This window comes from Corvus cornix, chromosome 14 (assembly GCF_000738735.6).
Source record: "Corvus cornix cornix isolate S_Up_H32 chromosome 14, ASM73873v5, whole genome shotgun sequence".
Classification (NCBI taxonomy): Eukaryota; Metazoa; Chordata; class Aves; order Passeriformes; family Corvidae; genus Corvus; species Corvus cornix.
In genome coordinates this window covers 2,965,754-2,993,284 of record NC_046344.1, presented here as the reverse complement: position 1 = coordinate 2,993,284, position 27,531 = coordinate 2,965,754, and the positions used below count along the sequence as shown (strand labels likewise).

Below are 27,531 nucleotides of genomic sequence, written 5' to 3'. Positions count from 1 at the left end.
ACAAGATTAGGTGCAGGCAGGCACTCTAGCCTCTTTGCTTGATTGTGTCTAACAGGAGCTCCTACAAGCAATAAACACCAATCACAGTGAGAAAAGCAAAATCAATTAGTTTGGCAAACTATTACTAGTGATAAATAATAGTATTCCTAAAACTGATCCCAAATTCTCATGAACTTCACTCATGGCACAGAATCCACTCGTGAATGGCGTTTTACAAGGGCAGGTGTTGATACTTCATTTTCCTGGCTGAGAAGAAAACTTGTGTCCTCCTCACCCCAATCCCATCCCTTGCTTCTCCAAAATCGTCATTAAAATGCGCATACTTGCAAGGCTGGTGGAAATTTATTAAGCTGATGAATACATAAATAAACAAACAGCAGGCAAAAATGGGTTCCTCTTGTCTGGTGATGCTTTATTGCTGCTTTTATTTTAACTGATTGAATTTAAGGAATGTTTCATTGTATACCACATACAAATGACAATTTGATTCAGGCTCTAATTGTGTAAGTCTCACTAGCTGTGTAAATATTTTAAGGTTTAAAAGTTACATTTTTCATAACTGTGTCAGAAGAATTAGATTCAAACATTGCTCAATATTGCAACAATGCAGGCTGTATAAAGGGAAACTAATAGACCACATTTGTTCTCTGGAGAAGAGCAGTTGCTGTGAAGGCAGATAGTTATTTCTGAGAGAGGATTTTTAATAACTAAAGTGTATGAAATATTGCTGTGTGCTTCAACATTACTCCTCCTCCATGCTGTATGTGCTTTTACTATCATAAAATTTCTACGTGTTCCTCTCAGTCTCTAATCCTGCACCCTGATTTTTTAATTGTCTCTATCAGACTGGTCTCTTCCTTCAGCCCATGCTACACCACCCTCTCTCTTGGCACTTTTAAACCTTGTTCACAAGCCTCTTGCAAAGCTCTAAACACAATTTTGCCCCCTATTTCTGCCCATTTTGCCCTCTGCTCTCCAGCCCTTGCAGCTGGGGAGGCAGCTGAGTGTACAGGGTCCAGCACACGAATCTCTGCCCTGCTCTGCCACATGTGTTTGTGAAGAAGTGGGAAATGGAGGGAAATAGTGGTTTATAGTGAGTTGTCACTTCATCACATCTTTGGGTACATAAACACTGGCTGATTTCTTCCCTTGGACTTTTCCTAAGGTGTAGGAGTAGCTCTCAAGCAAACAATTTTATGTGTGACCTTGGACAAACCACTTAATTTTTTCAATAATTAATCTCTATATTTGCACAATGTGCTATGTTATCTGTTTCAGTCCCAATACCTTGTAAAGGATTGGTTTTGGCTGTGTCTATGTTAGAACACTGCAGACATCACTGAATCCTCTAAGGCCCTCCTGTAACTTTGTGGGAATTTCAGCATCAGTGTATGTTCAGGAGATATTGTACAATATACCTCAAAAGTAGTGTTGGGAATGTAAGCAAAGACTGGGTGAAAAAGCATCAGCAAATTGTCAAGACTGGGAATGCTGAGGCAGAGAAATCAATCCATAGTTTGACACTTGGTTGATACAATTTACTGAAAGGATTTTTGATTCCTAGAAACAAGTATCAGAATAACATTGCACTACATTTTTTTCCCAGAAGCAGCTAATAATAATTTCCTTTATAGTTTTCATCAACTCCATTATTATTTTTTTCTCTATTTCTTTTGAATTAATCCAATTTTTTTGCAAATTAAAAATTTTTGCTGCAGCAAATGCCATATTTGTAAGATAGGGGATGCTCAACCCTGATAATAAGGCAACCTTCTAAAACCATCCAAATGAGAACAAAAAAATCTCACAACTTATCAATGAAAGCTGCAAATATGTGTCTTCATCTGGGGAATGTCTTGAGTGAGGTCTGTTTTTACACAGAGACCTTTAAGCTGCATTTGGAACAGTAAGTGAGCTCATGTGGAATTGAAATCTCCCTCCAATTTCATTTATTCTTTCTGTGCTTGTGCAGCAATTTAAAGCTGCAGCAGTTTTCAGAGTGTTGTATGAGGTGTCCAAGAGGTAGAGTTGTTCCTGTGCACTCTTCCCCATTGTCAGCTGCAAAAGCCTTAAAAGTTAATGTCCACTGAAACTGCTCTGGTTTTACTGCCACCTAAATGTAATTTGTTCTGATTTATGCCCCTGTAAAATGGGTCAAGGCTGGTGAAAAATAAGGCCAATATATTAAGTTCTTGTAGAACAGTTTGTGGATGTAAACATTTGAGATCATGAGTGCCAGTGCATCTTATCACCAGGCAGATGTTGCTTATGCCAAATGAGAAATTGACACAAATCTTCCTACTGAGTGTAAATAAAACTGGATGTGTTTGGAGGGGAGAGCCAGCAAGAGGTGCTCAGTTTTGCATGCAGGTTACCCCTTGTATTTTTATTTTAAGAGAAGACTTATTCACAGCTGTCAATTTTTGAATCTCATTTATGCCTGGCTACATCAGGGCTCATTCTGTAGACAGCAGCCCCTGAAATTGTTGGACAGCTGAATGGAAGTGTCTCCGAGTCTTTCATCTTTCACACTTCAGACATGCTTTCAAGCCACCAACACTTTACATTTGCTTTTGCATATTACATTTTAAAAATACATCTTCTCCGGTAGTCCTATGAATGTATTTCAGCCAGGATATGGATAACTAGCTCCACTCCTAACTCAGACCATTTGAACTTGTCTTTTCCCCTCCTACTTCTTTTCCAGTGACTTAAAGCTAGATGATAAAGTTCATCAGCAGAGTCTATATGGTGGTTTTTAAGATTTCTGTTTTACCTGCATTTTTTCCATTTGAACAACTGCTTGGAGGAAATTTTTATTGAGAAATTGTCAGGGGCAATGCTGGCACGAGCAGAAAGCTGGTGATTGCCCTTAGGAGAACATGGATCACTGAACTCTGAATAATATTTGCAGTAGGGTTTGTTTTCACATCTTCAGAGTCTGAAGTGCTCAATTCATCCTGCAAAGCCACAAGGCTCACACAGGGTCTGGCACAAACCGGGAAGATGGTATCACCTTGTTTCATCTTGGGGTTAGTGTGAGAGGCTGGGGTGCAGAGGACCTGGTGGGAGTCAGAAGATTGAGCAGAGGTCTGCAGTTGTCTCCTTTCCTTTCTCAAGGGGCTGCTGGGCTGTGTTCCATGTGAGGGTGGTGTTTCCATCAGCTGCAGCTGGAATGCAAGACGTGGTTTTTGATATAGCGATGCCTGCAGGACAGGGGTGATGCCTGACGGTGGCATGGGAAAGCAGCACAGACTTTGTCTTTTGGAAGACATGGATTGCTGTGGTATAATAAATGTTTTTCCACTCTGGAGTATGCAGAGGAGTTGCCAAAGAGGAAGATCCATGAGCTACTGGCTCCTGTTCAGATGGGGCTTTCAATTTCTGTTGCTCTTTATGCTGAGCTGCATTTTCCAGTACTGCAAGTTACTGCATGTCCTGCCTCCCTCGCTTCTGAACTTAAATATTTCCAGCAGCTGTTCCAGCTCTGCTCCCACAAGTGTTGGCTCTGCCCTGAGCACAGGAGCCCCCCAGGTTTGCCACATGCAGGAGGCAAAAACAACAAGACAATCTGTTGACCCGTCTTCCATCATTTAATAGAAATAATCAGAGAGGCAATCAAATACACCAGAGATTTTGCATCTCTGCTCATTTTTCCTTCTTCAGGTCCAACCCCACACCTCCCCACTGAGGAATTCATAACTGGATAAATAAACATTCAAATCTCCTACTTATGTTTTTAATTACCTCACAGATTAGGCCAACCCTGTCCTTATTGACCTGGTCTGTTGTCTTTAAGTGCTTCAGGACTCGCTTTGCTGGATTTATTCAGGCAATCCCTGGAGAACCTCTTGTGAAATCTGGATTTGCATAATGGATGGGAAATATTGCGTGTCTCCTGTAAAAGATCAGGAAGTTTGTCACAAGCCCAGCTACTGCACATTTTAAAAGGTTATAAAGCTGCTAGGTGTGTGATAAATGCTGGTAGAAACACTGGCTTCGCTGCAGCATGAGGGAAATTCTTCCCTGGAGGAATTTTTACAGGGTTCCCAAAGCTGTGCAGCAACTTCCCAGCAAATATTATTGTGAAACAATTGCTTGGGGATTGAGTTGTGTTTTGTCAGCTGGGAATTTATCTTTTAATGTTGAACTGCAACCAGCAGTCAACACTGACACCTGATACAGCTACTTTATGTGTCTATCATGAGACATAAGCAATCCACATCTTTCCTCTCTTCCTTTTTAAAGGTCATTTTCTTTGCTTTTCCTCCAGCAGACTGTCCCATGACCCACTGAAAAACCTGAGACAGGGAGCTCTAAATTGCTTGGATGGGTCTTCGTTGGAGGTTTCTCTCCAGGACCAGAGGTCTCCTCTCGGTCCTGGCAGTAAGTTGTGACCTCACCACAACTGGAGTGCACAAGCCGGGAACACTGTGGTGTCTTTAAAAACTCTTTCTTGTGAGACAGATAAACATAAAAGTGCTTTTTATGACTCTGAGGTTCCTGGTTAGGTTGTCTGGGGCTGGACCTAGATGGAGAATACAAAAAGGGATCTCCAGCCCAGTTCAGTGTAGCTGTGCCCTGGTTTGGGCTGAGTCCTGGGGAGGTTGAACGTCAGGTGGCCACTCCTTCGAGAGGGAGCGAATATTGGAGGGGTCTTCCTTTTGGGGATCCTTTCAGTGAGAAAGCTGAGCAAGGCACCATGTGGGCAGCCACTGTCAGAAAGCAACCAAAAATATGTGCAAAGAGATTATTTTCTTCATTGCTCAGATGGCAATAGAGCCTCAGGATGACTCAGAGACATCCCAAGGAAAGCAGAGCCTAACTAGAGAGGTTCTAGGATCAGCAGCACCGGTGGCTCTCAATTACAAGGGGATCCTGTTGTAAGATAACCATATAAAGGTATGATTTTAGGGGTTTCTTTCATCTTTTCTGCTGGAGGCCCTTGTTTGAGCAGCTGTGAGACGTTGCAAGGCTGCAGCACTGACTGGAGAGGTTTCAATAAAGATTTGCAATCCGGAGCTAACTGCAGTCCCCAAGTTGGATTGTTTCTGTGCCCACATGGCTATATTCTTTGAACTGTGCAATTTTCAAATTCTTACCTGCATAGTAATGGAAGAGCGTGGGACAGAGCTCATGCTCTGTGTTGATGGCAGGAGACAAGGGAAATTGTAGCCTTCACTGTTTGTGCTCCTGACTTTGTCCCTTTTGAGAAGAACAGAAGCACTGATGTTGCAGACAAACATTTCTCTCTAAATTAGGTGCTGGTAAGGTGCTGAAAAATTAACTTTGCGTTCTTCCAAGCCCTCCTGTTAAAAGACCTATACAATATAATTTTCTTTTCTCTCTGTTCCTTCCATGCATTTTCAGTTAAGCAGCTTGAATATTCATAGATTTGGATGAGCAGAAAAGAAGCTTGTTTCTTTCCACATAAAAATGAAAGGGGAAATTACAACATACTTTCCATGCTGCTGGTACACATTTCAGTAAAACAGCAATGGTATACATGCCTGATTACTTTCCTGTGGAATAATTCTCATGAAATCGTTGATATTAAAATTCAATATACCGTTTTGACTAAGCATCACTGGGGATAGCACAATCTCTCATTATTTCCTTTTCAGCACAGACGTAGCTCATAGTATGGGTATGCAGATTTTTAATGCAGCAATAGAATTGTGAAATTGAGCTATTTTTCAGCTATCACAGAATTTAGCAGGCCTGATGAATTGTGTCTTATAGCCACTTGATTTTCTCCCTGTTTTTTTAAAGGCCTGCCCTGTGCCAACTTTTGTTTGTTATGTCAAATAGGAGGCATAGGGAAGCATTCCCATGAAAAAGTGTGTCCACCAGCCCAAAGCTTTGATTTACAAATTTATTCTCTCAAACCACCTCAGCTATGGGGTAAACACTCTGCACTGAATGTCCTGCCTGGCATACAGAAGGCACGGGGCAAGGGGAAGCTTTGTGTCTTTTCTTGTGGCTGATGGATTTGGGGACCCTCCCTTCCAGACTCCCAGACTCAGAAAGCTGGGCTGGCAGATGAGATTTGGGGTTTCAACTATCATCCCAGACTTTCCTATCTGGAAGTCACAGGGCCCAGCTGTGCACATCTTCTGCATCCCTCTGGAGGGTCCTGGACCAGAGGTGCAGCATCTCTGCACTGCTGGAAGGATGCAGCCCAGAAAAAGCAATGCATGAAGTATCCAGCATCTCTGTGTCCTGAGACAGAAATCTCTACAGGGAAAGATGGGCAGCAGAGCTGGATTTCTGTTTTCCAGGATTTAGTGTGCCAGAGTAAATATGTAGCAATTCATAAAAATGCATTGCAGGTGCTTTTCTTTCCAGGTCAAATGTTGCATAATGCCACCACGTGTTGGAAGTATCTGTTTCCAAAATGTTATGTTTTGGTAACAAATATTGCAAAAAACAACATAAAAAACCAAACAAACCAAAAAAAACCCCAAAACAATCAGTTTGTCCCCTATAAATTTTATGGATTTTTGCAAAGGTTTGGAAAAATAAAACCTTTCCTAAAACAACAAAGAGCAACCTTAGACCATCAGATTTCATGGATTATTACCATGGTTTTAATGACAAGGGTTAACCAATTTAGTAATCTGGGTCTGACAGCTTTTCAGAGTAAGTCTCTCAGTGCTTTTGGACTAAATGCTTTACTCAAATTTTGGGATACCAGAAGATTGATTTTCTTTGCCTTATGATTAAGAGAATGGGATTTGGACATGAAAATCCAATTAGATGAATGTGGGGGGTGGGAGGGAGATGGGGAGAGAAAGAGATGGATGGCACACGGCTCTGCTGCAAACAGACCTTACTCTGAAATCTGGACAACATCTCTGCTGGCTTTCAATTAATTGTGAAACAGCTGCTCCTCTCTCCCTGTGCACTCAGACAAAAGATCATGAAGTTTTAGACTTACCAGGTGATAGCACTGAAAACTCACAAAAAAAAAAGAGAAAACTTGGAGCTGATGAAAATAAATAACAGGAGTCTTAAAAAGTGAGAGAAAGCAGTATTTTGTTATCTCCAGTATTTCTTGCAGTTAAGTATCTCGAATGATATTATGTGCTTTACTATCAATAAACCTTGCAGCAAACTCCATCTGTCTGTCATTCATAAAATGAGATGTTACCATTTCACAGAACCATAAACCACATAAAAGTCAAAGTATAAGGATCCAAACAATTTCTAAGTGAAAGACTCTTTGAAGCAGCTGCTTTCCTTTATTATTAGAGACAATTATACTGTCAAAACAGCAGAATATTAGCTTTTCACATGCCTGGTTCACCTGTTTATTGAGTGCTACCCAAGAGCAGACGTGCCAGATGCACCCTGCCAAGAGTGATGGGGAACAATAAGGCTCTCCACAAATCTGGAGATTGCTCTCTTTGTGCAGAGCAATCAACCATCTAATCCATCCAAGAGCTAGCAAGGGCTTGGGAAAAATGTTTTAAAGGAGAAAAAACCTTGCAATGGACCCTTATGACTCTGTCCTTGCTTCGTAATTTCCTTCTAAGTCCCAGCTGTGTGGTGCTGTCCTGGGGTGAAGGATGCTGGTTCTTTTTCTCAAAAAACTATAAAATTTGTGCTTATCTCTGCAAATTCCTGTTGAGCAAACCAAAAAGTAATCTGTTAGAAGCTGAGCTTCAGCCTAATGAGGGCTTGTGACAGTAAGTTCCATGTTTGTGTCTTGAAACAGCAATACAATAATTGCTATTTTTATATCCATAACCTAGATTTAGGAGCAAATGGACGAGAAACTTCCATTACTGAGATCTTTGTGACTCCATGGCAAAATGATCTTCTGGTGGAATTTCAGGGATTGTTTCACAGCAATACATTAAAAAGCAGCTGAAAAAGCTGATAAAAAAAGCAGTTTTAGTAGATGAAAGACAAATGCATATTTGACAGAAAAATTCCAGTTTTTCATCTATCTTGTTACCTAGAATTTTTCACAAGGGAGACCTGAACATTGCTGTGCACTGTTCAATTAAAATCTACCAAGATTTACACTAAAAAATTATAATGATATTCCTCTTTAAGTATGTCTTCACAACTTTCTGTGGTTATTGAACTTGCAACATTATCTCTTATCCGGGGAATGCTAACCATGATAAACAAGGAAATAATCAGGGCCAAATGTGAATTTTGGCAGTTGTTTTGGATTTTCAACATTTGGTACGTTAGGGACGTGCACAGATCAAAATCCTGGAGGCTCTGTAAACATTGTAGCCCAGAAGCTCATATGTATTCTGAAGCTTTTATTTTCCTTTGTGAACACAACCTGGTTGGCAGTGATTAGTGGTTGTTATGATTTCATCTTGAAATACTAACTGCAGTTAAAAAAAAATAGTAATAAATTCACATAGAGCAAAGTAGGTTAACAAAACCAGTAATTGTTTAAAGTTAGCACTTCTCTTTGCAGCTCTAACTGAAATTGTCCTCTATAAATCCATATGAATGTATGTGTGTGCATGCATGTATCCTGAAATATGGGGAGGGGATCTGAGATTTGAGCCTGGCAGAGGGATGCTGTTGGGCCACTCGGTGTGACAGCTGAGCAGGTCACCAGTGAACTGCCTGAAAAAATATAAATAATTTACTGAAATCAGTGGTTTTGTTTTATGTCTGCTTAGGAAAGGGCTGAAGACATCTGGACCCTACTAGCAAGAACAGGCCACATGAAAATTGGTTTTAACACAAGAGAAAAATTACACAGCTCTTGTTGTAAGTACATAATTTTTCTGGTGTGGTTTGAAGTTGCCTCTGCACTCCTTTATAAAATGAGGATTAAGTTGTACTGTGTTAGCAAATGGCTTTTTCTCTGACCCATGCTGTATCTACTGGTGACACATGAAGTACTGATTCAGGTAGACTGGGATCAGTTATGACTGAGATTAAATATTTGTTTTCTTGGACTATGTGTTTCTTGAATGAGGAATGTGTGAAAGGACAAGAAAAGCAAATTCTCTTCTAAAGGGTAACGCCATTACAAACTGGAAACTCATTAAAAAAAAAAACAAAGCTCAGACCAAGCTGTTTTCAAAACAGTGAATTTAGAGTAGCTACTGAGGTATTATTACACTGAGAGAACCCAGGCTGTGCACTTTGTTTTCCCACATTTCTGAGCAGGGGTAAGAGCCAGTTTGTCTCAGACTTTCCTCAGGATGAACACAAGGATAACAGAGCCATCTGGGTCTCAGCAGCACCCAGTGATGGGTTGTTTGTGTGCTGCTCACAATTGTGACATCTTCTAGGCAGCATCTGGATCCCACTGGAAGCTTATCTCCTTTTTGACTTATCTGGTAGCCTGTGTTATAAAGAGGGGGAAAAAAGGCATGTACAAGAGTTGCATTTACACAAAGGCAGCACTGGAATTAGAGGGTTTTTTTAATTGTCATTTGGATGCAAGGAGGAGGGTAGCTTATCTACAAGAAGTCAGCATTATTTTACTAAATCAGCTCTTAACTGATTGTGTCATGCAGTATTAGGTTCATTCTCCTCCTTTTCCCTTGGCATCTCTTATGCAAGTCAATAATCTGTCCTCTGATTGTTAAAAGACTGCAAATCACTACACTTCTGTTATTTACCAGTCATCTGAAACTCCCACCCACTGCTTATTCTCTTCTGTGTGTTTAACTCCCAACCACCCAGAGTATGTGTCAAAATAGGTTTTCAACGTATTCTTTGAACAGCAGCAATTAATTGCTGTGATTCTACACATTCCAGAAAAGCCCAGAAGGTATAAACTGAGACTTACTCACATTTGCTAGGTGTATGTAGCAGATTGTACTGACATCCTAGCAACACAGTTAATTGGATCTATTTCTTAAGTGATTCTCTCTATAGAACAAATATCTGAATTAGAGGAATGCCTCCTGGTTAATATGATGTGCTTCATATTTTCTGTGTTCAGTACTGCTATAACTAAAATTGTAATATTCAAGGTACTGTGATGCTGATAGAAGGGAAATGTGCACCCTCATCATGCAGTATGATATGGGCCTTTTAAAAAAAAATCACCAAACCTGCTGATCCTACTGAGATCTGAGATCAGCGTGTGGCTTTTACCAGTCAATGTTTCTAGGTTATTCAGTTTATTAGATAAACTAATACTGCAGAATGGGGGAATAATTCTATTTACTGTCATTCAGACTGGCCAATTTTGCATAACACACACGTGTATGAGCTAACCGTGCCAGCCAGCAGCACACACATCTGAATCTTGGAAACTGTGTGATTTCCAGGTTCTGGGAAAATTTTGTAGCCATTTGCTTTGATTTCCAGAACCACTGACTGGCTCACTGAGAGCACAAACTGCAGTTGCTGAAACCACTGCCCAACTTCAGCTTTTTCCTGCCTTTAATCACTGGAAGGAGGTACATGGGAGAGACATTTAGATGATGAAAGGATCCTGTCTGTTGAATTGGCAGTATATTTAAACAGAAAGAAGGCAGAAAATTAGTTTTTCTCTGGTCTATTTGTTGTGTATTTTCTAAGAGATAGTGGCATTAAAGGAGCATTTGCCTGAAGGCCTCAGACAAGATCAGGGCTCCATTATGTTTGTCTCTGCAGGGGCCACAAAAGAGAAATATACTAATAGTAGTACTATTTATTATTATTATTATTATTATTATTATTATTATTATTATTATTCCTATTATTATCTTTCTCCCTAAAGATAAATAGTCCCACCAAAAGGGCAGGAAGAATAAAGTATATATGGAGATGGAAAAAACATCCTGTGGAGATGGTGTCAGGATAAGGAATGGAGATTATGGGATGGACACTTGGCCACCAGTTCAGCAGGACCATAAGAGCTGGGGAAGTTTGTGAGTGTGGCCAAGCTGGGCTTGGCTTGCAGGTCTGCACCAGGGAAATCATCTGGGGCTCTGCTCTGAGCCAGTACTAAATGAGATTTAGGCTTTTCCGTTCCAGACCTCCACTCTGGATTCACAGAGATGCTCTCCCCCTTTTCCAAATTCAGTAGCTGACACCTGACTTGGTGGGCTCCCAGAAGCAACCTGGTATCTCCAAGGGTTGTGTGGATGTTTGGTGATGTCTCTGGAATGCTTTGTTCCCCTTGGTCTAAGCTTGGGGCTGGGGGCCCAGGTCTGCAGCCACCAGTCCTGGGAGTCCTCCAGAGGGTGGTTATGTGGGAGGACATTTCTCATAAAAACTGCTCATTACCACTCTGTATCTAGAAAAAGACATTTTAATGGGCAACTGGCATTTTCTAGCAGTCAACTGCTCATCATAAAGTTCCTGATACACTTTGGGTTTGGGATTAACCTTCTTAATCAGGATGTCTTCTGTGTGATTCTGCAAAATGCTAACCTTCTGTTCCATTTTGGTTTTATAGTTCCACTGTAAACCTTTCCAAAAATCCTAAACAACAAAAGGCCAACAAAACAAAACAAATCAGTCTTGTGCTGCTTTCATTTAAATATTTCTTAACCAAGCAGATTTCCAGTAAGTAGAATCCAGAATTATTTTGTTTTAGGAAAGCAAAACAAATCCATGAGATAAATAATCTCTCATTTTCTCTTCCATTTATTGTTTTTTTTAAGTGCTTGGGAGAAGTCTTAAGCCTTGTGCTTTCCCTACAATGGAAGGGAGTTCAACCATTTGGAGGAAATATGTTAAGCTGATGGCAATGAAATGTAATGACATTTGCATAAACTAATTTATGTACATTCATTTCAGGGTAAAAGTGGAGCCAAAACTTAAAAAAAGTAATCCAAATTGCTTATTAGATGTTTCTGAAACATAGATAACTTTGAATATCCAGGCCATTTGTCAGTGAGTTCAGTTTGTGCATTATATTTGCATTGAGCCAGACTAAAAGAATTTGGTTTTGATGAGGAATTTGTTTCCTAATGCAAGAATTCAAATCCTGTCACCCTACTGACCATCAGACATTAATTTCAAGTTTACTCCACATTCAGTTTCAGTGGGGGACCATAAAAAAAAAATAAAAGACAAAAAAGAAGACAAAAGGAGCCTTCTGGCCTTTTTAACATGTGAACTCTATCTTCCACTCTGATATTCAAATAAAGCAACAGCGGATGTTTAAACAGAGCTTTCAATCCCAAGCTCTCCTTGCTTGTTTGTTTAATTACATTTCTGGAAGGTTACAGCTCTCCAGCAAATCTGGGCTCTGTTTTCATAGGCTTCTCAAATTCTCTGCTTACTTTGACCCTGCAGCTTCGATTCAGTTCAATAATTCGATACAGAACAAACCCAGTCAGCCCTGCTGAAGCCAGTGCCAGCTCTGCTCCTCGATTCACCAGGGACACAGTGGTAAAACAAGATTTTCCTTTTTATTTTCACATTCTGGGCTTTGTGTAACAGCTCCCAGCAGTTCTGACACACACATCCTGGTGTCTGGAAGGTGCTACTCATCACTCAAAGTGCAATAGAGAGCAAGCACATCCCTTTGTGCCTTTCCCTGCTCTCATCAGAGTGTGGCAGGTCATGGGGAAAATCCCCACCAGCACCTGAGCATGGAATAATTCAAAGGGCTGGTCTGCAGAAACAGCCAAAAGTAACTTGGGGGAAAAAAAAAAAAAAGGTAAAGTCAGCAATCTTCACATTTAGATTTTGGTTTAGGACATTAAATATAAAAGGTCGCTATTGCAATATCTGCCCATACCTCATGCTCACAATTATATCTGTATTTCACCATAATTAAGTTCACTGGCCCTCCATATATTTTTCTTTCTTCTTCATCTGCCTGGCTTATCACTTTATCCTCACTCTTGTCTAAAGGTCCTTACAGTTCCATGGGAAGGGAGACCCTTTTATGTTAAAAACACATATCTAAATCTTTGTAAATGTTGTATATGTTTCCTGCTGAGGTTTGAGTAAGCTTTCTCAAATAGGGTCTATTAGCATTTTAATAGCATACTCACACTAGGAAATCTTTTTGTTTCACCAGCCAAATATGAAAATATTCTGTATTTGCAAAACAGTGATTTGATGCCAGTTACCCATCAGAAATGATCCCCACCACATGGAAAGTCAGGCCATCATAAACATCATAACATTACATAAACATTAACAGGAAATAAATAGCTATCAAATGATGTACAAACTTCTGCTTACAGATCCATACCCTGACAACTCTAAATAGTTTCACTCTGTGCTTATATTTGAATTGCAAACGTTGGTAGATGTTGATGTCTCAATAGTTACAATGCAATTTAACACCTCGTTGTAGGAGCATACACACATAGTCAAAGATAGTTGAATATTTTTTTTAAATCTCCTGGGCAAATATTCTCCCCCATGTTGTCTTACTATCAAATATTTTATACCCATGAGATCACTTTGATTCCCTTTGCCTGCACAGGGAAAGATCCTGTTCAGGGAAAGATCACACAGGGAGTTGCCTCTATCTGATTCCTTCTGGAAGTAGATGTGAAGAGAAAAATTTTGACAGTGCAGATACACCTACCCATTTAGCAGCATCAGGGCAGACTTGTCTTTTGCCCAAATTGCTACAGCCCTGCCTCCAATGCAGAGAGCTGAGGAAGAAAGTGGCATTTTTGCCTCAGAAGACAAAACAGGACTCAGTGTTGGGTTTTTTGCTACAGTCCTTGGCAGAAATCTTAAAGGTCGCATTTGTTTCTTGGAGGTTCTTTGTTCCAGAATCTATCCAATGAGTAAATTCTTCTGTTCGCAGTCTGAGCAAGATAAGCAAATGAGGAAGAGCTTGAAATCTCTTTTGCTGCCCTGTGATCTGATGGCACAAAGCCCTATGCTTTATATATGATTTAGAAGATGAATCAAAGCTTTGTTTTCCAGTGTCTCTAATTTGTATGAAAAGATATAATTCCTGTAGAAAAGTCCAAGTCTTGCTCCTGCACTCTGATTCCCCAAGCTCAGCTCTGCTGTAGGCTACACTCAACCTTGAATCCACAGCTGAAATAGAAAGGTCCTAAAAACCATCAAAGTAACAAGTTATATTTTTGCAAAAATGACAAATAACTTTGTCCTCACAGAACATGGAAACAACTTTACAAGCAAAGCAATAAAAAAAAAAAAAAAAAGGCATTGTTATCGCTTGAGTATATTATAACCCTCATTTGAAAAGAATTTCAGTCTGGTTTGAAATCACTCTGTGCATATGTTACAGAAAGTCTAGAGACATTTTGTTCCTTATTAATGAAGCGTGAAGAAAATGGTACTGAGCATATTTTGTTAGAAGTTTTGGCATCCTCATACATGCTGTACATTAAGTCTTCCTTAATTAGATTTTTGTAAGTTAAAAGGCTCAAGGAGGGCAAGCACACATGACTATTTCTGTAGTCACATCGCTTTTCTCCTCCAAAACATTCTCTTTTGTTTGGCACACTTCATCCTAAGGTGACCTTTCTGGCAGCTGAATGGAGGCAGGAGAAGCACAAATTGATCTCTTGCCTTGCAAATAGGGAAAGAATATTGGAAAGCATGAGTGTTCTGGTGCTAAAAAAGGTGGTTTTTTTCTTGGCAGTGTTTATAAAAGTGTGAAGTGCAGGACCTCTTAGAGATGGCAGATGTGGGCAGTGATAGGTGTCAGTGAAAGTGCTTAGGGAGCTTTCCTCCACCCTCCTGTGAGGCCACTGAAGCTGTGGCTGCCCCACCCCTGCCAGTGCTCCAGGATCAGGTTGGACAGGGCTCACAGCACCCTGGAGACCTCTCCTTTGGTCAAAGTGCCCACGAGACAAATCCTGAGGGTTTGACCTGTAGGCAGAAACCTAACTCAAGAGAAAGCTGGTAGCTTTGCTCCTGAAGAAGTCAGCACGTTTCTGCTGTTACTCCTACTGGGGTTTTTTGTGGTATAATACAAAACTAATGAGGGTTTTGATATGGTGAGGGTCAGGCCCACTATTACAGCCAGCAGTTATAATTTGGCAAAAAGAAAACTGCAGCATGGTAGTTCCAGACCTGGTTTCAAGGCTTTAGAAACTTTTGAGGGTAAAAAGGTCTAATTTAATGTGCTCAAGGAGGGGAAACTTTCCCACTGCACAGGACCAGGGCTGTGAACTCAGTGCAGTGACAGAAACCAGAGCACTGCAGGGGCAGAATTCCAGCGTGCAGGGCTGGAGGAGTGGGTGAGCGTGGGAAGGCTCCCACAGGCAGAGCTCACAAAGGATGGCAGCTCTGAGAGGAGGCAGTGCCACTTGTTCCCCAGCCTGAGAAATCACACCTGAAGGATGCTGAGCCCAGTGAGCCCCGGGCAGGAGGAGGCCGTGGCTGTTGGGGCCACTGGCCAAGCCCTGCAGCTGCCCTGCTGTCCCCTCTCGCTGGGCAGGGGCACTTTGGAGTTGCCATGTGTGGTTTGTGTGCCTTTCTGTGTAACATGTAATCCCCAGGAACTTCTGCTCGTGTTTATAAGTCAAACTATAACGAAAAAGTAAATTAAAGCCTTTCTAATTTAACAAAAGAATGAAAATTGCGCTGAGAAAGGGGAGTGGGGGGGAAAGGAGCTTTCACTCTTTTGGGATTTGAGAAAATTAGTCCTGCAGTATTTTTTCTCCTGAAGAAAAGGAATATTAGATATATTAACTTCATCCTTTTGTCCTTTCCTCTCAGTGTTCTAAATTCTTTGTATTTAGGAAAAGAAATGCTGCAATCTGACCATTAAACTGATACTTTATTTCCCATTTTATAGAATTTTAATGCATATTCTTTGTTCTGCAGACTATTTTCTCAAGAAGCAAAGCTGGTTACTTATATATAAAATTAATTGTTCTATAAAAAGCATCAGAACTAACACAGAACAGACTTGTATGAAAAACCTTCTCATGTGTGGCACGTGGAGGTGTGCACATGTGTGTATTTTTCTGTAGGAGCTATGTTTTAACATTCTAATGAAGTTATTACTTAGTATTGGTACCTGCAAACTTTTTTTTCAGATTTATTGTCTGATAAAACTATTCCCTAAAAAGGGCAAAGGTTCAGATTCCTGAGTGTTGGACTGGTCAAACATAAGAGGGAATTTTAGGACTGTGGGTTTTGAAGATGTTATTCCTCTCCAGTGTGTGTTTTTTAGCTCATTCAGGTGCCTTTTGTTGTTTATTATATAGAGAATATGGGAATACAGCACTTGGCTTTGCAGGAATGGGATGCAAGTGCTCCCAGAGCTTCTGGGCTGCTGCCCCTGGCTGAGGCATCTCTGTGTGCAGTGGTCCTGGGGAGTTAAATCTGCATGGAAAGGGAGTGGGAAAAGCAATTTTTATCCTCACTCAGCTGTCAACAAGAAGAGACACTGGCAAAATAAAGGACTTGCCCTAAAGTTGAGACTTAGAGCAAGTTTTGCTGGGGCCAGAACTGATGGCTGTGCTGCAGGGGTGAGCAGCAACCATCAGGAGCAGCGCAGTGTGTAAACAATTCTTGTATTTGCTTCCTCAGAGAGCAGGAGCTGGAGGAACCTTTCTCCCAGGGTACCCCAATGTGCTTTATTTTCTTGGGCTGAGATCTCTGGAAGGTGAGGAGGAGTGAGGAAGGGCAGTTAAGCAGTGCAACAGCCCTTGGTAGAGAGGTTAAGGGGGCCAAGAGAATTACTGACCTTAACAAAGCAACAAAAACCTCTTCAAGGTGAACACAAAGATGGTGACATGTCCCATAGCCAGACTCTAAAAGCTTTTTGTGGATGCCTTCAACATTATGAGTGCTGAAGGAGATAAGAGTGACTGTGGGTACCTCCAGGGACAGAGGGGCTGTTACTGGAGGAGAACTGGCCCTGAATATAAAGGACATGACCTGCTAGAGAAGAGCTTGGCTGTTTGACATGACAGTGGGGTGGCCTGAGGCAGGACAGAGCCAGGGCACTGGACTCAGGGGTTGCTGCAGGCCCTGGCACCCAAAAGGTATTGAGCCCAATGAGCATGGCATGGAGATAATACACCAGACTTGATAGGACTACTATTTTTACAAGGCAGTTTTCAGGAAACAGTTCCCAGTGATAGGAAAGAGATGAAAAGTATCATAGAAATTTAGTGCATATAATCAAAACTTTTATTTCCTCGTTTTGGAGCTCTGGATTTATGACCAGAGCTGTCAGGTGGAGGATGGCAGCTCTGCACATGAAGTGACCTTTGCAAACCTGGCTTTGAAAGTTTGCCTTTGGAAGGTATGGAAGAAATTCCCCTTTTCCACTCCTTGGAAGGAGGGAGGATGTTCTCTGATCAGTAATGTTTTGTAATGGGGATCTTTTCCTTAGTGCCAGGTTAGTACTTAGCAGCTTGTTTTTCTCCAGCCTGTCTCACCCCAGGACAGCAGGGGAGTGAGTGGGCATTGAGGGACTGGCACCCCTTCGTGGCAGGAGCAGGACTGTCAGCAGTCCTCTGATCGCTGCCTCTGGCACTTAGAGAGGTTTGGTTTCCTGCAGATTTGTGTTGCTTCTTTCTGTTGGACTAAAGTCACACATGATTCAAAACTACAGCCAAGCAGATCAGTTTTCCCCCCCAAAATACAAGTTCTGAGTGGGCTTGGCTTATACTCAGCCTTGTGCTGAATTAAACAGAAAAGCTTCAGCCAGGAGAAAACACGGATGAATGATGGTTCAGTTCAAAACAACGCCCTTGGAACTTTCCTTTTGAGGAAATATTGAGAGGAAAGTAAAACAACATCAGATAAAAAATCCCCCCCAGAAATTAAGCTTCAGTTTTGGTTCAGCATGAAAGGTCTTGTGGAAAAGTTTGATTGGCTTTAGGTCAGTCCAAAATCTACAGTGGACCTCTCCTACTGCCTTGATGCAGCAACTGGACCAAGAAGCCAGCTAGTGACACTGTTCAACTCTTGGTGAAACTTTCTCCACTAGTTCCTTCTAAGTCCACTTGTTCACATGCAAAAAATATCTAAAAATTGCTGAAGTGGGCATCTAGGCTTGATGGAAAGGATCAGAAACCAGGCCCTTTGCAAGACCCTTATGACCCTGTCTGCGAATGCCAGGCCTTCCCTTCACATTTCAAGGGCTCTTTGCAGACTTTGGCCACTTGACTTCTGCTCTCTGCCCTTACCAAAAACTCATGGAGGTATGAAAGAACAGCATTACCTGACACTGATTTCAAGGCAAAATTCCAGATTAAAGCCAACTTCTTCAATATGCCCAGCTTTGAGAAGTCAGAAGTGGATGGAGCTTTTAACAGACATCTCTGAAAATTAGGCTGGAGATTCAAAACCTGGGAATGAGACCCCTGATCCATATGAACCAAGTGAGATTAGCCCCTGATTTCCTCAGGTTTCGGCTCCTGTTCTCATTCTTTGCATTTATGCTGTGCTCTTTTCCACAGCCTAATAATCCATCAGGCTCTGAGGCTTTTTATGCACAGGCTTAAATTTGAGAGTATTTGTTCTCCAGCTGAAATAATTTTGTTCTGATGGCAGAAACCTGTCTTTTGAGCAAAGAAGAATGAACAAAGAAGAAAGAAAAATGCTTTTTATGACTTGAAACATTTTAGGCTTTTTTTCAGACAAGCTTCTCAGATGTGCCTATCCACACTGTCTGTCAGTTCTTCAGTAATGCATTTAAACCCAATATTTCACCTGCCTTTGGCAATGGAATTATGTTAAGTTCTTGTACCTTTTGTGAAAGTAGACAGCTGGCCTCAGTGGAGAACCTCTATTAATTTACAAGAGAGGAAATGGTTAATAAGTTCACTTTTTCTAGATATCGGAGGATCCATGTATGGCAACTAGAACTTTAACTCCATTGCTCTCAGAACTATTTCTTCTGTTAAACAATGCCAGTGAAGGTCTGGACTCATTATTCCTGAATTTTCTGCTCCACAGTTGTGTAAATCAACCCACCTCCTTTCCTCCCGGTGAAAATACATGGTTGTTCACCAGCTGAGGATCCCAGCACACCATTGTGGTGGGCAGCAAATATTATCCAGTGATTTCCCTCTACTTCTACCCAAAAGAGCAGTGAGAGAAAACACTGGAGTATCTCCAGTGCCTATGTAGGGGTGCAACGTGCTCAGTGCTTTCCCCTTTTGGCTGGGAGTGGAACTCTTTCCATCCTTGAAGGGAGCTCCTGTCCTCTCTGTGCTGTGCAAGGTGATGATAGCAACATCTGCAGAGAGAAGGTTTGGACAGTGAAATCTCTGAAAGGCATCCTGAGCCAGAGCAGGCAGCTGAGGTGAGCTGATGGGCATCATCTTCCTTGGAGAAACTCAGTCTCTGCTTTTAAATGCTTGTTGTTTCTGTGTAGAGCTTAAAAGAGAAAACAGCATCACCAACACAAAAAAAAAAAAAACCACAAAATGTGGAAATAGTTCCATCTGTATTTAAAAACGTGTCATATTCTGCACAGGGAGAAAGCCCAGGGAACGTGCCAGAGTGTGGCTGAGCTGCAGGATGGCAGCTGAATGCTGAGAGCAGGGCACAGCACAGCTGGTTGTACCTGAGTCTTTGTGGGAATTGCATGTGGAGACGAGAGTATGTGCTCTGAGTGAAAATGCACCTGCAGGAGTAAAACCATGTGAATAGAGCTGTTAACTTGCAAACAAATGGAATATTGAACTAACCTAAAAGTGACATAATAGAGAAACAGTCAGGGACCACATTGGCATTGAAGTGGCTATTTTTAGCTTGTATTTACTAATTGCATAGGAGTAGGAAAAGTAGGTGTAATTACAAAGACAAATGTTCTTGGTAAGTGGAATAAGCTTTTTTTCTGCATGGTGTCTCCTTCAGAGGAGCTCATACATTTATTCTAGTGTTTTTCTAAGAACAGAAGAGCAAGCTTACTAAATAGGTAGTAATTGGTATGAAGTGGGCAGCCAGTTAAAGCTGAAAGCACTTGTACCCACTTCCCTCTTCGTTATATTTTTGTGTCATGTAGATGGCAGAAGTGCAGTAGCCTGACAATTTGCTTGATTAAAAGTGACATTGTAAACATAGTCAAAGGCAATTTGTGTTAGAAACTATTTTTGATAAGAAGGTTGCCCTCTGTAGTGTTATTAGCCTTTATGAGATGAAAGACAATGAAACCCTAATTTGCATATAATTCTGCTCAGTATTTTTTAATAAGGCTTTGTGTGTTATTCAGCCACGGCTTTTGATTTGCACAGATGGAACCAAGTGCTGGAACATTTTCAAAAAATGTAAATGTAAGGACTGTATTTGGGGCTGGTTTCACTTTTCATTTCAACAGCAGTCATGCAGGCAGGGAGAAGAAAGGGGCAGTCAAAAAATATCCATGGGCTATATAGTGCCCTCAGACCATGCTCAGGTCTCCCACTGACTTCCCTGTCTCCTGGCACAGCAGTTATTGAGCCAAGACACAGAATTTATATTGCTGTCCCCAAGGTTATGTGCTTATCAATCTTTTTTTTCAAAGAAAAAAATAAGCAGCTAACAGAACGCACCTCATCCCCCTAAAAAAAACCTACTCAAAATGGGTTAACCAAAAGAAAATTCACATCCATGCTTCAGAGGCTCAGTTATTCCAGACAGTCCAGGTTCCCAGTGCCATCATAAGGAACTAAAGATTAATCATATTTCACATATTATTGTGGGGGCTGAAACAAACAATATCATCTTCTCTGGAAGTGATATTTGTGAGGCAGTGCAGCAAGTGTCTTTCTGTTGTTCTCTTATCAAATTTTCTGTTTATTAGTCCAAGGACAATTTTTCCCCAACTGCCAGCACTTCTAATCAAACTGGGAAATTTCAAAATCAAGCCAATGGACCTCGTGGCTGAGAGAGGCACTGCAAAACCCCTCTCTTTCTCTTTCTTTCTGCTGTGTTGACTTGGCAGAGGTAAAAGGTACAAATCTTTTGCCCTGCCAGGAATACCAGAAAATTCCGTTCCAGTTTTAAACTCTGGAAGTGCACACCATATGTATATACACTTAATACTTTCAGCAAAGGAAGAACAATTTTTCCATGGCATAACATGTTACTTTGCTGCAATTTGTTGACTGGACTCATGTAATTTTTCCTCTCCCTACAAAACTGGTTGGGGAAATTAATTTATGCAAATCTACAACCAAGATACAAAGAAATAAGCAACAGAATAAAGGAGATCCATCTCCATGTTTGGATAAGCCAACACAAAAAAGATGCTCAAGCAGCAGGTCTGCAAAGTAAGTGAGGACCACTGTAACAGCTTTCCCAGCTTTAGCCACGCTTCCAACGTGGCTGTTGTCATTCCTTTTGCTGTTTCCTTTAAGCAGGACCTGCCTCTCACAACTGGCAGGGTGAGGTGGGGGTCCCTCTCACACACCACCTTAGGACAGCTCTGACTGTTCTCCCTGTTGGCTGTGTCAACTCTTCTGGCCTGTGCAGGCACTCAAATCCAGCTCTTTACACAGTTCCTGCAGGGGATTTGCATGAGCAACTCTTCTAGTGCTCAGGAAAAATGTGTTTTTTCAGCAGGGCTGCAGCCTGGAGAAGCTGTTTTGATGAGGGACATGGAGGGGAAGGCTCCAAACTGTTAATGAAAAAATAATTACTGCAGAGTGCAGTACATCTGTAGAAATTGGTTTGGGAAGATTTCCAATTCCACAGATTTGTCATCAGGTGTCATCCTCATTTCTTTTATTCCGCTGCTCTTTCACTCTTTGCAAACCAAGCCAACAGCTACAGCAATGTAACTGAACTTTCAGCCCATCATCACCTGCCTGCTTAGAAGAAAAGATAAATGAGACACTGAAACTCCTCATTTTCCTTGTCCCTATCCTCGCCATGTGCTCCTTTCACATGGGAATTGTTCTGTGCAAGTGTCAGTGGCTGGAAGGGGCATCAGGAACAAACCTGTACAAACTTAGGTGCGAGTTTGGGAGGACATAGAGGAGTGGCAAATTCGGCGAGGCAGGATTAAACAAAAAAATGAGGAAATGCAGGTGGCAGAGTGCAAGGGTAGCATTGCCAGCTGTGCACTTAAAACGAGGGGGGCAAATATGAGTGTTACTGAGCAGCTGCTGCTGGACAGCAATACGGGACACTGGGAGAACAGCAGTGCGCACCTCCCGCGTGTGAGGCTCCAGCATCACCACCTGCTGCAGCCACGGAGGTGCGATTAGAACCTGAGCAAGAGGGAAAATAACTGCTTTGTATGGCCACATTTCAAGGCACTCAGGAAGGATAATATCCAAGGTATGTCTGTTGGGCAGAGACGAGGAAAGAGAGTCTGCTGGCAAGACAGCATTAGTTCCTCAATTACCATCCCCGGGGAGATGCCTCCGGCCTTTTGGTTGAGCAGAGCAGCCTCAAAATGTGGTTACCCCTGATTGCTAAGAGCTGCATGCTTCACAAGCCATCCCCTGAATTCGTGCCCTATTTTTATCTTGGACTGGTTGCTTGCTACCTTTGGTATGAATACTGAAACTCTAATTCCAGTGTGAGCTGGAATATACGTTGGGAATGCTGAGAGGTGGGTTAGGAGCCAGGCTGTGAGGGAAAAGCTGTGAGCAGCAAGGGGATGCTGAAGTAACTGGGAGTGAGGATTGTGATGCAATGTAAAACAAAGAGGAAATTCAGGCTGTTCACACCCATAAAAGCTGATTGACAGCAAAGAGGATGGCATAGGGTGAGTTGGTAAGGGAACAGCGCTGAGGGACTGGACTAAGAGCTGAGCAAGGTGGCTTATTTTGGGATTGTCACACACATGAGAGCATGGAAATACTTACCAACTAAGGATTATTTTGAAAAGTTGTGAGGGAAGATGGTATGGGAAGGTAATTGGTTAGACAGGGCTGGAGAAGAGGAAGAGTTGCAGCGGAAGATGCTGAAAGTCAGAACTCATCTGAGCAGTAGAAGTAGAATTTAAATTAGCAGGATTGGAAAGGAGAAAAGTTGGAAGGACATGGGGTAAGAGGGGGTATCAGAGACATGGGAACAGCACAGTCAGGTGACCAACAGAAGAAGAATATTTGGGACCAAAATCAGTAGTGGGCAGAATAAATGAAGATGTAAGAAGGAAAAATGGTAAATGCATGAATTGGCACAAAAATGTGGAATGTAGAAAATGGAGGATGAAGATTAGAAGATATAATCGGGCATTTTATCAAAAGAAGATGCACTTGGAAAATGACACAAACAGCTCTCTACAGAACACTTTTTTCATATCCACTTGGTTTTATTTTTTAAGAAAAAGAACAAAGCAAAATGGAAAAAAAAAACCGCTTTTAAATGTCCTGGCTGTTTAATAGAGTGGTTGGGACATTATGTTAAGAAAATGCCATGCCTTTGTAAGCTATTTGAAGAAACCTCAAAGGGATTTATATTGCATATGGACAGCATCTTGACAGTCCTCATGGAGGAGAAAAAACCTCATAATTTTAAAATAATGAATTCTAAAAGGAGAAGCTGTCCCAAATTTCTAAGGGTATTTCCACGGTGCAGTGTAGTATCTACTTTAAGAAGAGCTGAAAGGGTTTATTCAAGGGTTATGAAAATGATGTTCCCTTTAAAGTTATTTATATTTAAACACTCAAAAATCATTAGTCACTTTAACAAATGTTGGCCACTTTTTTTTGTATGCTACATTTTTCTATGAGTACTTGTGTATTATGCAAAAGACACGGTGTTTCTGAGCCAAGGGCTTTTAGTATAAATTGAGTGGGTTCTAAACTAAAGCAGAATTATAAATAAATGAAATTTCTTGCACATCTTACACTTTCTCTCTTCCCTTCCAACCCTCAGTCAGAAAAATCTACAGCACTGAGGATCGTGTGCTCCAGAGTTTGTCAGAGTAGGACTCGACTTCTGCATAGAAAGATTTCTTGCGTTTCCACAATTCCCAGTTTGTATTCCCATCTGGATCTCTGATCTTTGTGGAGCCAGAAACTTTGAAGGCAGTGAATTACTTCCTATCTGCTGGAAAATCATGCCCATTCTCACTTCATGAATCTACAGCAGACAAGAAGCTCCTTCACGGCACTTCTGTTTACTCCATACATAAAAAGGCTCTGTTGATGTTTTAGGCTCCTGTTTGTGAAGCCAGAGCGTAACAAAATCTTGCTTGTGAGCTTAGATCCTCCCTCTCAGAGGAGCATGCCATCTGAACAGGAAACTGCCAAAGGAAAAGGAGAGTTTCCCAAATGAGTACCTGTGGAGGGGGAAGTGCTAATCCCCTCCACGAGCTCTGCAGCCTCCAGCCAGCCCCTGTGTGTGTGACAGGGGCACGAGGCTGCCTTGGGTTGGTCGGGAGCTTCGTGGTTTGGGGTTTTTTCTTTTCTTTTTCTCTCAGCAGAACTATCCTTGCGTTTTACAGGGTGCACAGTGGCACAGAGTAAACATTATCCAGTAGTACGAGGCATGAAATAAAATGAGGAGAAAAATCAGGAAACGCAACCATTTGTAAAACAGACCAAGGCGAACATTTCACTGCGTGGTGAATCTGTACCTTTAGACCTTTTTAGCTATTAAATCACCCTCTCTCTTCTCATAATGAAGATTCAGTTCTGAGAGTTAATGTACAGCTCATGCATACACCCAGATGGAAATGCAATACGTTTTGATAACCATATGGTACCACATGAAAGATAGTCAAGTATAAAGATTATAACAACCCAGAAATTAATTTAGTGCTGAGCTTGATCTAGATCCTACTAAAACCCAGTGTAAGCTTTTTCAATGACATTTGGGTCAGGTCTTTCAGGTCTTTCTGTGTTCTTTGTGTGTGACTTAAGATTATTTGTCAAAGGTCAGCATAGCTGAGCATTAATAATAGATAGCTTGAAGCATTCTCTCCCTTTAAATCTGCCCACAAATCACCTTTTGGGATTTCAAGGGGGTTTTTTACTGGTTTGCTTTCCCTAAAACAATAATTAGATAACGTTCCACTTGCAGCTGTAATTTGTGCTAGTAGTAATGAGTGGTAAAATGTTCCTCCATGAATGACCAGGCGAGAGTGATGGTGAAAATTCAGAATTTAAATATAAGATAAAGTACAGCAGATTATAGACTGGCTGTGATTCTAGGGCAGTCTGTATTCTTTGCAACCAGGAAAATAGCACTGGTTATCTAGAAAGCAGGTAATTTTCCCCTAGGTTTTGGAATACCAGTCATTTTCAAAAGATTCTGGATTCTTTCTAAGAGCAAGTTGTGGTGACAAAAACACAGGCCTTTAGAAACAAAGGACAGGACCATTGTACGAGTGAAAGCAATTGCCAATAAAGAGGCATTAGCTGAGTAAATATTGCTACCCAGCTCCACTTAATTAAATGCTTTGCTGAACACATGCAAGTACTTTTATAGACACCCAATATGCAGGGGAATGCCAACTGGCTTACTGGATTCTTATTTAGTATTTCCTGTTTTCAGGGCTGAAACATCTGAACAGAGCTGCTTTGTAGCACTTCCCTGAGATCTGTTGAATGCCAATGTTCAGGGACCACAGTGTCACTACCAAGCAGACACAGGAAAAGCACAGCAAGCACTGAGCAAAATGTGGGTTTGCTCTCCACAAGGCCCTCAGCAACACCTTCCACGGACTTACACAGATGGAATCCCTCTTTCTGTGTGGGCTTCTGCACTGCTCTGAGGTCAGAGCCATGGATTCCTGCCAGTTCTCCATCTCTAACACAGCAACTCCTGTTAATAGCCTGTATCTCTCTGTTACCAGCCCACCCCTTCTGAGGACTGCAGAGCAGAAGCCTTTTCCTCGGAGAGGCTGAGCTTTGGTGCTGCCGTGCTCTGTCTGGGGAGCATCACTCCTGCACTGGCTGCAGTGGCCATGGCACTGCCTTTGCCATGGAATATCTGCTGGACACAGGCCTCCTGTGTGGTTTTAGCCTGACTCACCCTGCCTTCCCAGCCCCCTCCGACCAGTGTAGCCACTCGTTCAGAAGCAGCTGCCTTGGACAGAAGCCAGGTTTTTGACTAAAGAAGATCAATTTAAACGGATGTTCATCGGAGTTTAATGATCCTTGTTAGCTCTGTGCCAGGGGGAAGATTGTCTCCTGACACTTCTGCAGGTATCATCACTCTGCAGAGGTAAAAAGACAGCAGGAGAGGTCCCCATCCAAAATGGAGCTCACAGGCTGACACGGAGTCCCTGTTAATCACATCTCAGCCAGCTGCATGCAGACTGATTGCCACCTTGCACACATTTCTAACGTGAGGTGTTCAGAAGGTCATTGCTTATTCTTATCGCTGAAGGGGATTCAGGTCGTATTATGGGTATTTATTGTTCCTGAGGATTTCTAGTTTTTTATTACGGATGCTTGTAATCAACCTGCAGTGTTATCTTCCAGCTCAGCGAGTAGCACAGTTTGCTCAGGCTGCTTATTTCCAGAGAGCAGGCAGTGTACCTACCACCCAAGACACACAAACAAATTCGTTCCCAGTAGGATCATAACCTGCAGTTCAGGGAGTCAATTTTTCTGCAGTAGCTTCAGTGTTCCGTGGAGTCTCATTAATGCACATTTTAAAAATCTGCACAGATGCCTGAGCAGGCATTAGGAACCTCAGAAAATCCAACCTTTAGTTTTGTATTCAATGTGACTTGACTTTTTGTGGTGTATGATAAGGAGGTGAGACTAATTGCTGTCAGAGCTGAATTCATTGGAGTTCTGCAAAGCACAGATTTGTGTTAGTGTGGCCGTGGAAATGTTATGCTCCGTGTGCAAACGCTCGCAGGTTCAAACCTTATCAAATGTGTCACAGAACCAGTGCTCCTCTTGAACCTGTAAACTTTTCAAAGCTATTAACTTTTCCTAATTTACCTGTCTGTACACCGGGGTCATGGTCCTGAGTTCTTGCCTCTCTGCATCAGGGTATGTTCAAAAGGGTAGAATACAGAAAGGGTCCATAGGATTTGAGCAGCAAAATTGCTTTCTTTGAAATCTCTACCTCCAACCTTCTCTGGGATTTTTTTCCTTTTTTTACATCTTGGTAAAAGAAGTATATGGGTATAACAGTCTTTTTTTTTTAAATCAACAGTTGAAAGTGATTTGCTCTGATTAGGCTCTCAAGACTGCTCTAAGTTACAAGATTGTTGGGTTTAAAACAGCAGGTGAATTTTCTGTGCCACTTAATCCCAGCAGAGTTCACACTTTGCTTTCTAATCCTGAAATACCCTTTCTCCCTCTTGGATCTCTGCTATCGTTCCTGCTGCTGCAATGGTGATCTAAGCATCAAGTGAGCATTCAGTAGTTCCCACTTTTGCAGGACTTTGCAGGACTGCAGGGGGTATTTTTGAAAAGTCAAGCCTTCATTCTTCTGAGGTGAATACACTGAAATCCCCCATAATTAATGGTGGATGGGATTTTCACCTGTAATCTTAAGAGCTGAGAGGATCAGGGGAAACTGTCCTGGTGCAGGGCTGTCCATCACAGCAGGTCAGTGTGATGGGCAGAGGGGAGAGCAGAAGCTCCCAGAGCAAACCTCCTGGGGCAGGGCAGCTGTGAAGCACAAGGGAGTCTCCCCTGGGATTTTTAGGTTCATGGTGGATATTCTCTCAGCCCTGGAAAGGTCTCAAGGTGCTCAATAGTTTTTTACCCTGCCCTTCACCAATCTGAAATGAAGCCTGTGGGTTCTGTGTGGTCCTTGATTCAAAGGGAAAGCAGT

General features: G+C 41.8%; 1 long non-coding RNA gene across 1 annotated transcript in view; it reads left to right on the top strand.

Moving 5' to 3' along the window:
* LOC104684839 overlaps positions 1-27,531 on the top strand; it is a 148,527-nt gene that overhangs the window by 65,906 nt on the left and 55,090 nt on the right. Inside the window, exon 3 of the long non-coding RNA XR_751028.4 lies at positions 8,658-8,748. This is a non-coding gene — a long non-coding RNA (uncharacterized LOC104684839). The remainder of the gene's footprint in view (positions 1-8,657; positions 8,749-27,531) is intronic.